The sequence below is a fragment of the Micropterus salmoides genome, unplaced genomic scaffold, assembly GCF_014851395.1.
Source record: "Micropterus salmoides isolate LMB-PRFRI ecotype aquatic unplaced genomic scaffold, ASM1485139v1 Ms_hic_scaffold_4006, whole genome shotgun sequence".
Taxonomy (NCBI): Eukaryota; Metazoa; Chordata; class Actinopteri; order Centrarchiformes; family Centrarchidae; genus Micropterus; species Micropterus salmoides.
The window spans coordinates 39,949-49,132 of NW_024043381.1; positions in this window are offsets into that span (position 1 = coordinate 39,949).

Sequence of the window (9,184 nt, forward strand, 5' to 3'; positions counted from 1 at the left end):
AGCATTAATAAAGAACTGAGCCAAAAGGGATTACCAATACAAGTGTGTCAATAAAATCCTTATGATCCCAACTCGTGAGAAAATGGCAATTGAATTTGTAATTGAATAGCCCTGGTTTACAGTAATCATAGTAATCTATCTTCCTTGCGACGAAATGTACATTAAACTGAATGCAGCATTGTAGACAATATTCTGTCCTTGTAATCCAGGTTTCCACTGCATGGATAGCCTTTGGATATTGCTGGAAATCCCCTCCTTAAAGGGTATATTATTATCATAACAATTTAACAATGCATTGCATTTAAACAGCACTTTTCATACACAAAAAGCGATAAAAGTAGCCTACTGGTCCTACCTGGACATGCAGTCTGCCAAAATATGCATTCCACTCCATAATGCACAGATTATGGCCTACTATCAAGTATTTTGTTTTGTGTATATTTCACATCATGACTAATAACAGGGGTGAATATGGTGGTGTTTCTTGTTTCCTAGCAAATGTTATAGTGGGATACAAAATACAAACTGGGATCCAGAGAATGTCTAGAGCTTAAACTGTTCATTAAGCCTTACAAAGAAGAGTTGCATCAAAGAATGTGCTGTAACTTGAGCTAAAATTAACAGGAATGTTTTTTTTATATATATATATATAATGTAATTTAATAAAACTATAACTAAGTTACTAGAAAGATCCTGTTACTGAAACAAATAAGTGTAAGTTACTGAAATATACTAAAACATTACATTATATACTAAACAAGACATTTTAAGAGCTTGAACAGTGCCTTTGTCTCTTTTGTCCCGGATTGAATGTACCCCTCTGACAAAACTACTGGCCCCAGCCTGGCACCCTCAATGAAACTGGTCTAGAACTGGCACTGGTAATTAATACAAATTCATTTTATATTAATATGGGTAAAAAAGGAGTCATTATTTTCCCACTAGTTATATTCATGGATTTAGATCATTACAGGTAAAGCACTCACAGTACATCCAGTGTGCTGGAGTGGAGCCAAAATTACAAAAAACATACCATAGTTCTATTGTACTGTGATCTTGAAACACTTCATTGGAAAGTATACAATATATTGCCTCAGCCTGTTTCCCAACAAACCATGTTTCCTTTTTCTTCATTTTGTTTTTGTAACAGTTATTGCAATAGCAATATTGCAAGCAGGTTTAATAAATTCCTATTTTAAATAAAATGTAATTTTTTTAACCTGCACCTGTACACTTTTGAAAAGGATATACTTTTTCAGCACAACAATTTGTCTGATTTGGGAGAAAACACACTCTCTGTAACTATGAAGAATTTGTACGATGAAGAAATTTATTTGGATTTGAAACCTGATGGCAAAGTTTGCTGAATGCCCAGAAGTGCAGTTCAAAATATTTGAATTTTTTATCTTTCAAATTTGAAATGCTCCTTGTTACAACCCAGCTCGTTAGGGTAGGGCAGTAACAAGGTATTTGGGATAGAATGAAGGTGGTAAGGACAACGGAATTTAGGTTTAAGTCAATTGTTTAATTAAATGATCTCAGAAAAAACACAACGAAAGGAGGCTATGTAGGTACTGACAAAAAAAAGGAAACAAAAAGGAGGTATTGCCCAAAGACAGCTCTCTACTCAAAAAAAAAAAAAAAAACTGAACAAAAGGAGGTCAGTACCTACATGCTTTACAAGAATGTAAAGTAACCCAAACAGACAATGTTCAACCCTAAAGAGTGCCACTCACACCATGTGGTTTACAAGGCTGACTGCTGACTGACGGCAGTCGCTTAAATAGGCAACCGACAGAGACAGGTAAATTCAACACTCAAGAAATTCACTATTCACAAGGATACATAACCAACAACAAGACGAACTGATCACTGGCTCACAGTCTCGAACTGCAGAAACACAAACTATTTGTAGGCCAGCTGTATTGGGGAGTCCTGGTTGGCAGGGTTGGTTGGATCTTCGACCACACCAATCAGATGCCAGCAAACAGCAACCAAGAAGTGGGTGGGTCCAGGTCCAGAGGAACCAATCCTCAACAGGTGCTTGCAGCGGGGATTTGCATACTGTTCAGAGAACTCCAGAACACAACTACTCTAAGGCAGCCAGCGGCGGCCGTAACACTCCTGTATATATGAATGATGATCAACACGATTTTTTAATATTTCTATAAGGAAATATTTTGGTAATGGGTAACACAGGTGTGCTAGGATGAGCTTAGGGAGGACAGAAACCTCCCATGGAGAAAAAGGGCAAATGCTTGCTCGATCTTTATTTTCAATATGAATAGGCCTATATGATAGAAAAATTGCAACAAAAAATACCTACAATATTATAATAATAATAACAATAACAATAATAATAGGGTAATTATTATAATATGTAATAATTATTCTTAAAATGTCATCACCTTTTGAGTTCTTCAACTTTTATGTAGCCTATGTAGCACGTAGAGCCATATATGCATTAATTATTTCTTTCAAGGAGATACATACCAATCTGTAAACATAGGCTGCTTTTATCCTTTGTCAGCCTATTTGCTTAGGCCAACTTTGTGATTTTTGCATGCTTGCAATTGTAGCCCAATTACTTCACTACTCCACTCGAAATGCTTGCATTATTAGATTATTTAATACTCGCTGTTTTACAAGACGTTCATATGCTCATCCTCTGAAGCAGGGGTTTTCAAAGTGTGAGGCGGGCCTCACTGGGGGGGCTCCAAACAGTTTCAGTGGAGGCTCAGTGAATAGAAGTGAAACAATATTGCATTAGTTATCAAAAGGAGATCACAGAATAGCCTACATGTGTGAGAGTTCAGAGATGCAGTAGGTTTTGGAAACTGTTTTTTCCATCAGAGTCAGAAACTAATAAATACATTAGGACTTTTTTTATATACAGTCTATGTTTAGGACAGACCTTTTTTAAAACTATTTGGTGTAGTCTGAAGTTATGTCAAACAGCAATATTAGGCTATTTTGGCTCAAATGTTGAGTGTCTATGGGATCAAACAATGTAATCATGATCCAGGAATTGAGCAAAACTTACCAAGTAAACTAAAGACGTGGTGTGGGTCGGCGTTTCCCAAGCTTTGTCTGAGGGGAGGCCCGCAGTCTCAGACTTTGAAAACCGCTGCCCTAAAGTCTGCTGATATGCGCTCCATATCAGATATCCTTTCTGTATCCAGGTAGAAATATTTAATTTGATTTGTCCCAGAGGTTTGCAAGTAGTCAATACACATCATAAAACAAGTAAATAAATAGAAGACACGAGTACATATAACATATTACAGATGTTATCAACAAATAGTAAAGTTACCATAAGATGTAGAGCACAGTGTGTCCATCAGTCCTGTATTAGTGAAGGTGTGCAACAGCACTGAGGTCTACAGGTGTTTTAAAAACCCAACAGCTGACAGGACAAATTATCTCAAATATCTGTTTGATTTGGCCCTCGTAGTGAAAGTGCACTTCCTCCTTGATGGCAGAAGTCAAAGTTTTGCAAGGAGAGGGTGTCAAGGATCCACCAAAAAGACCTTTGCCTTTTGAGTGGCTCTCACTTGGATGGCATGGTCAAGATCATTCAAGTTAGTCCCAGTAGTCTTTTGGCAAAGTTTAACAATCTTTCACAGCCTATTTTTGTTAACAATACTGAGATTGCTCAACTAACAGATTGTTCAAGTTAAAGTCAAAATTGACTCAATAAAAGATTTCAGTCAGGACAACTTTTCGGCATTGTAGTTATGTTTGGCGGTATGGCTCTGTTCTGGGATGTCCCTGCCCATCCAGGTGCATACATTGAAGGCTCGAGGCAGGGAGCAGCAGTAAGGACCCCCCAATGCCCACTGACAAACTTACTCGGCCTTCTTTGCGCTTACATGAAAGTGCCAGCAGCAGGACCCAAGTGAACCCTTATTAAAGCAAGTTACTCTAAATAAGATGAAGTGAGGCCATTGCATAATAAGTGGTCTTAAGACCGGTCTTAAGACCACTTCTTGATGGTCTTGGTCTCGTCTCGGACTCGGCCGCCTTTGTACTCGGTCTTTTCTCGGTCTCGGACATTGAGGAATCGGAATTTTATTTCAAGACCAGTCAAGACCATAACTTTGGGGATATGAAGAAATTGCTTTTACATTGTCTGATTTGTTAAAATCCTAACTTTGATTGGAAGTAAAACTTATTGCTTCAAAAGCAACCAATAACCCTAATTAAACATGTGTTGTTCCCGTTAACGACAGCTGTCACCCCTCCTCGCAATGCTTACGTTGATTTCAGCTCTTAGTGTTTGTATGCGGGTGTTTTAATGGGAAAGTGGATCTTTCAGATCACTTTGAGAAGTACCTATGATCTCATTCCACATTTTATTGCGTGCCATGCAATGCAGGGAACTGGTCTTGGTCTTGACTCGGTCTTGCCCTCCCTCGGTCTTGGTCTTGACTGCTCTCAGCCCCTAAAAGTCTCGTACCTTGTCTCGGTTGCGATGAACTCTGGTCTTGGTCTTGACTTGGTCTCGGTTTGGGCGGTCGTGACTACAACACTGGCTAACAGATACGGGGCACTCATGGTCCTTGAGCATCGAGGATGGCTTGATTCTTGGGCTCTGTAATCTAATATATATGACAACAAAAGTAAACTACATGTGTAGTGTAGGAAAGTAGCTAAAGAGTGAGCTATGTGGTTTCCTTCTCATCTTGAGAATGCGCTGTACCGATCACCACCAATCAAGGCCCGACATAACTGTCCGACCTGCAGCCTCGCCGCTCCTCTGTGTGTCTGCAGAGGGACTCCACTCCACACACACACACACACACACACACACACACACACACACACGCACACGCACACGCACATGTGCTCTCGCACACATGGCGGCAGCAGAGGGAGGAGGACAGGAGGGACTGAGCTGTTCATTCTTTCTAAATTTCACTCAGTATGTTGATATCAGGAATATGATCTATTTTACTGACATGTTAGATTTGTTTCCAGCAGAGATATTAGTGACTTTGCTGTTGTAAATCCTGTTGCTGCTCTAGAAACAACATTTAGTTAATAAAAATGGTACAATCTTTTTTTAAATAATAGATTCAGTTATTTAGTAATAAATAGGACTGATAAGAGCATTAATAAAGAACTGAGCCAAAAGGGATTACCAATACAAGTGTGTCAATAAAATCCTTATGATTCCCAACTCGTGAGAAAATGGCAATTGAATTTGTAATTGAATAGCCCTGGTCTACAGTAATCATAGTAATCTATCTTCCTTGCGACGAAATGTACATTAAACTGATTGCAGCATTGTAGACAATATTCTGTCCTTGTAATCCATGTTTCCACTGCATGGATAGCCTTTGGATATTGCTGGAAATCCCCTCCTTAAAGGGTATATTATTATCATAACAATTTAACAATGCATTTCATTTAAACAGCACTTTTCATACACAAAAAGCGATAAAAGTAGCCTACTGGTCCTACCTGGACATGCAGTCTGCCAAAATATGCATTCCACTCCATAATGCACAGATTATGGCCTACTATCAAGTATTTTGTTTTGTGTATATTTCACATCATGACTAATAACAGGGGTGAATATGGTGGTGTTTCTTGTTTCCTAGCAAATGTTATAGTGGGATACAAAATACAAACTGGGATCCAGAGAATGTCTAGAGCTTAAACTGTTCATTAAGCCTTACAAAGAAGAGTTGCATCAAAGAATGTGCTGTAACTTGAGCTAAAATTAACAGGAATGTTTTTTATATATAATGTAATTTAATAAAACTATAACTAAGTTACTAGAAAAATCCTGTTACTGAAACAAATAAGTGTAAGTTACTGAAATATACTAAAACATTACATTATATACTAAACAAGACATTTTAAGAGCTTGAACAGTGCCTTTGTCTCTTTTGTCCCAGATTGAATGTACCCCTCTGACAAAACTACTGGCCCCAGCCTGGCACCCTCAATGAAACTGGTCTAGAACTGGCACTGGTAATTAATACAAATTCATTTTCAAAATTCAAAATTACAAAAAACATACCATAGTTCTATTGTACTGTGATCTTGAAACACTTCATGGGAAAGTATACAATATATTGCCTCAGCCTGTTTCCCAACAAACCATGTTTCCTTTTTCTTCATTTTGTTTTTGTAACAGTTATTGCAATAGAACAAGCAGGCTTAATAAATTCCTATTTTAAATAAAATGTAATTTTTTCAACCTGCACCTGTACACTTTTGAAAATGATATACTTCTTCAGCACAACAATTTGTCTGATTTGGGAGAAAACACACTCTCTGTAACTATGACGAATTTGTACGATGAAGAAATTTATTTGGATTTGAAACCTGATGACAAAGTTTGCTGAATGCCCAGAAGTGCAGTTCAAAACATTTGAATTTTTTATCTTTCAAATTTTTTGAAATGCTCCTGTATATATGAATGATGATCAGCACAATTTTTTTTATATTTCTATAAGGAAATATTTTGGTAATGGGTAACACAGGTGTGCTAGGATGAGCTTAAGGAGGACAGAAACCTCCCATGGAGAAAAAGGGCAAATGCTCGCTCGATCTTTATTTTCAATATGAATAGGCCTATATGATTGCCACAATAAATACCTACAATATAATAATAATAATATAATAATAACAATAACAATAATAATAGGGTAATTATTATAATATGTAATAATTATTCTTAAAATGTCATCACCTTTTGAGTTCTTCAACTTTTTATGTAGCCTATGTAGCACGTAGAGCCATATATGCATTAATTATTTCTTTCAAGGAGATACATACCAATCTGTAAACATAGGCTGCTTTTATCCTTTGTCAGCCTATTTGCTTAGGCCAACTTTGTGATTTTTGCATGCTTGCAATTGTAGCCCAATTACTTCACTACTCCACTCGAAATGCTTGCATTATTAAATTATTTAATACTCGCTGTTTTACGAGACGTTCATATGCTCATCCTCTGAAGCAGAGGTTTTCAAAGTGTGAGGCGGGCCTCCCTGGGGGGCTCCAAACAGTTTCAGTGGAGGCTCAGTGAATAGAAGTGAAACAATATTGCATTAGTTATCAAAAGGAGATCACAGAATAGCCTACATGTGTGAGAGTTCAGAGATGCAGTAGTTTTTGGAAACTGTTTTTTCCATCAGAGTCAGAAACTAATAAATACATTAGGACTTTTTTTATATACAGTCTATGTTTAGGACAGACCTTTTTTAAAACTATTTGGTGTAGCCTGAAGTTATGTCAAACAGCAATATTAGGCTATTTTGGCTCAAATGTTGAGTGTCTATGGGATCAAACAATGTAATCATTATCCAGGAATTGAGCAAAACTTACCAAGTAAACTAAAGACGTGGTGAGGGTCGGCGTTTCCCAAGCTTTGTCTGAGGGGAGGCCCGCAGTCTCAGACTTTGAAAACCGCTGCCCTAAAGTCTGCTGATATGCGCTTCATATCAGATATCCTTTCTGTATCCAGGTAGAAATATTTAATTTGATTTGTCCCAGAGGTTTGCAAGTAGTCAATACACATCATAAAACAAGTAAATAAATAGAAGACACGAGTACATATAACATATTACAGATGTTATCAACAAATAGTAAAGTTACCATAAGATGTAGAGCACAGTGTGTCCATCAGTCCTGTATTAGTGAAGGTGTGCAACAGCACTGTGGTCTACAGTTGTTTTAAAAACCCAACAGCTGACAGGACAAATTATCTCAAATATCTGTTTGATTCAGCCCTCCTAGAGAAAGTGTACTTCCTCCTTGATGGCAGAAGTCGAAATTTTGCAAGGAGATGGTGTCAAGGATCCACCAAAAAGACCTTTGCCTTTTGAGTGGCTCTCACTTGGATGGCATGGTCAAGATCATTCAAGTTAGTGCCAGTAGTCTTTTGGCAAAGTTTAACAATCTTTCACAGCCTATTTTTGTTAACAATACTGAGATTGCTCAACTAACAGATTGTTCAAGTTAAAGTCAAAATTGACTCAATAAAAGATTTCAGTCAGGACAACTTTTCGGCATTGTAGTTATGTTTGGCGGTATGGCTCTGTTCTGGGATGTCCCTGCCCATCCAGGTGCATATATTGAAGGCTCGAGGCAGGGAGCAGCAGTAAGGACCCCCCAATGCCCACTAACAAACTTACCCGGCCTTCCTTGCGCTTACATGAAAGTGCCAGCAGCAGGACCCAAGTGAACACTTATTAAAGCAAGTTACTCTAAATAAGATGAAGTGAGGCCATTGCATAATAAGTGGTCTTAAGACCACTTATTATGTCTCATTTGTTAACATCCTAACTTTGATTGGAAGTAAAACTTATTGCTTCAAATGCAACCAATAACCCTAATTAAACATGTGTTGTTCCCGTTAACGACAGCTGTCACCCCTCCTCGCAATGCTTACGTTGATTTCAGCTCTTAGTGTTTGTATGTGGGTGTTTTAATGGGAAAGTGAATCTTTCAGATCACTTTGAGAAGTACCTACGATCTCATTCCACATTTTATTGCGTGCCATGCAATGCAGGAAACTGGTCTTGGTCTTGACTCGGTCTTGCCCTCCCTCGTTCTTGGTCTCGACTGCTCTCAGCCCCTAAAAGTCTTGGTCTTGTCTCGGTCTCGATAAACTCTGGTCTTGGTCTTGACTTGGTATCGGTTTGGGCGGTCTTGACTAGCTAACAGATACGGGGCACTCATGGCCCTTGAGCATCGAGGATGGCTTGATTCTTGGGCTCTGTTTAGGCTCCTAGCAGAGAGAATGGTGTGGGAGCCTGTAGAATTGCAGAGGAGGCATAGCGAGAGGCAACCCAAGTTTGAGTCATGGGTTCCCCACATCTGAGATGCGCCCTCTCTGCCCTTCGACGTGCCTACTTGGAAGGCCTTATGTATAGGTTCTAGTGCCTAATCTGGACTCAGTCAGTTAAAAGGGCTGCTACTAAGTTAGCTGCACAGCTACTGAGCTTACTGGCTAACAGCAAGTGGCAGCAGTATCACCTGATATGTGATATACTGCCCCCTATTTTTTGGGATTTTGAATTATACAGGTGGAGAGTAGTCTAAATTCTTACACATTGCACATTTTATTCTTTCTTTTTCTGTTACAAACATTTGAAGGCGTGGCCTGATGCACGGCTATACCTTTTCAATACTTAATTGGGTAACAAAATCTGGGAATGTTATACAT